At 46.2% G+C, this 2353-nt stretch overlaps 1 protein-coding gene across 11 annotated transcripts in view; it reads left to right on the forward strand.

Annotated features, from left to right (window-relative positions):
• ZNF532 (zinc finger protein 532) overlaps positions 1-2353 on the forward strand; it is a 91044-nt gene that overhangs the window by 2157 nt on the left and 86534 nt on the right. For 2 of the 11 annotated variants that reach the window (XM_025048084.1, XM_015590817.2), the window contains exons 1-2: positions 289-1053; positions 1139-1248. The exons of 1 other annotated variant lie outside the window; for it this stretch is intronic. The gene's annotated coding sequence lies outside the window, so the exon portion shown is untranslated. Of the gene's footprint in view, positions 1-6; positions 190-288; positions 1054-1138; positions 1249-2353 lie in introns of those variants that run through there. 8 more of the 11 variants (XM_015590810.2, XM_015590811.2, XM_006913705.3 and 5 more) reach the window with 8 other exon arrangements.

Consider the following 2353-nt stretch of genomic DNA (forward strand, 5'->3'; position numbering starts at 1 on the left):
GGCAGAGAGGAGCCTGGTCAACAAGCCAGCACCACTCTGCTAGGAGGCCGAGGCCGGCTCCTGCAGCCGACGCATCCAGTGTGAGGAGACACACATAGATTGCTTTCCTGGGGGCTCTTTGTCAGCCACCAACACAGAGAACACACACTGACACACACGTACACAAAGATCTGAGCCAGGTTGTGGGAGGTAAGTGGGGGAAGGAGAAGGAGGGGGCAACAGTGTCTGCGGTGGGTTTTGGGGCGGAGGGGAGGGGGGATGGGCCCTGAGGGGCTCTGGGGTGCTTGTGAGGTGGGCATTTCCAAGACTGTGTGCTTGTGTGGTGGGCGGGGGGGACACACGATGACCTTCCCCTCTTCAGGAAGACCTAAAAGCGAAAAGCAACCCCCAGCGAGACCCCCCTGTGCTGATGGTTTTCAGGGACTTGTTGGCAACTCAGCGAGGGTTGCCATAGCTTTTTTATGTAGGGTGACCAGAACCGGCTGAAACTGGTTTGAGGCAGATCAGCTCCTGAACACAATGCAGTCACTGAGCTACTACAGTGGGATAGCAGCTTCCTCCCTTCATGGCAGCCAAAAGCAGAGGAGCTTTGCAGGAAGGTACCATCCCAACACAGTATGTGAATGCACACTTAGACACCACACAGCACTGGTACGTGACTAATGGAGTCCTAAAAGATTCTGTGTAGGGCAGATGGGGAAAAAGGTGCAGGTTTGCAAGGTCTGAGATTACTTGGGCTTTTCCTGCCTTTTTCTTTTGCTTAAGGGATGGACAAGGAGCTGAGATTTATGACCCTTATTAAAGAAAAAAAATGCGACTTGCTAGGGTGGGGACACTTGGTTTATGCAGTCTCTCTCGCTCTCTCTTTCTCTGTTTTTAACAAAACCAAACCAAAATGAACTGATGGATTTGAAATGGTAGTTTGTTTGTTGCTGGAGAATGCTACTTTGCATGCTTTTTTTTCTCTTGCAGGCTATGTTCTGTTTTGTGCTTTTCCTTTTAGAAGCTACTAAAGGGTGTTGGGGATACTTCTGACTATTATGAAGGCCAAAGGTAACAGTATTGTTCTAGCAAATGAGCATAAACGCTTTTCAGTGATGCTGTAAGGCATACATGCTGTCTTTTTTTTCCCTTGTAGGCCTGTTGACTGGGGCTGCTTTTAACCCTTTCATGTTTGCAGAGAATGCAACTGTGTGACAGTAACTGAACACTGGTCCAAAGTCTTTCCTAAAGGTCAAGGTTCACCAGGTGAGATATGATATTTTGAGCATGGATTTAAGTATTTATTTGAAGATCCATTCAGACACAGACTGACAGTGGATCGGTACCCTGGAGATAATATTGGGTTCAGAGTGGAGAAGAAATACTCGTAATGTTCTCCCAGTCTAGTGGGATTAGGGTGACTGTATGATGGTATTGCTGTCCAGACGAAAGCAGAATGACTTCATGAAATCGCGTGTGTCTCGTCATTTAGAAGAGTCAGGCCTGGAACGAAGCAAGTTCAGAGGATGGTAGGCGTCAGGGCCTTGTGGAGAACGCACTGTTTTGCATAAGACTAAAGCAGTATACATGTAGCCTTTTCCCGATGATTCCAAAAAAAAAAAAGGAGGTACTTTGCCAAATCGAGGCAGCCTCGCCACCTTTTTTGGGATTTGAGAGGTCTGCAGGTAGATTCGCCTTTTGTTCATTCATCACCTTTCTTTTACCTCGCTCTCTGTGTCAACCTGAAAGGTTTTTCACTGCGAGTCAAGTGGTGGAATGGCTTTTATTGATTTTGGGAGCTGTTGACGGTGAGTTTGCCACTGGATTATTTGTGGCATACATTTTAATATGGAATCCTAATGCGGGACCAGGAGGAAAGTGGGTCGTCTGGTTTCACCTGTGAAAAGATGCCTGTTAACTCGAAGCTTTACAGCAGTGGACGGTAGAAAATCTCTCGTGCCTTAAGAGATAGCAGTTAGATTTGAGCTGGCATTTTTATGCAGCCTCCAGAAGCAGAGGTTTTAGAGAGGCGAGGAGAAAGCAGTAATGAGTGTAGCCAAGTGAAGAACAAAGGCAGCGTGAGCTTACAGGGGAACACTAAACATTTTGCCTTGGGGTTCCTTGTGCAAAGGACTTCCACTTCCCCAAACAGGAAACCAGCAGCTCCAGAATCACATCCAATATGATGTCATCAACAGATAGAACTGCTTCTGTCTTCTGGTTTGGTAAAAAAAAAAAAAAAAAGAAAGAAAGAAAGAAAAAAAAAGTACAGTCAAGAGGAGCTCATAGAAGACATGATTGAAAATAAATTTCTCTCCCACTTTGAAGGGGGTATTTTGTTCCTTTTCGCGGTCAGCTGAACAGACAGAAT

Source organism: Pteropus alecto, unplaced genomic scaffold (assembly GCF_000325575.1).
Source record: "Pteropus alecto unplaced genomic scaffold, ASM32557v1 scaffold14, whole genome shotgun sequence".
NCBI classification, from domain to species: Eukaryota; Metazoa; Chordata; class Mammalia; order Chiroptera; family Pteropodidae; genus Pteropus; species Pteropus alecto.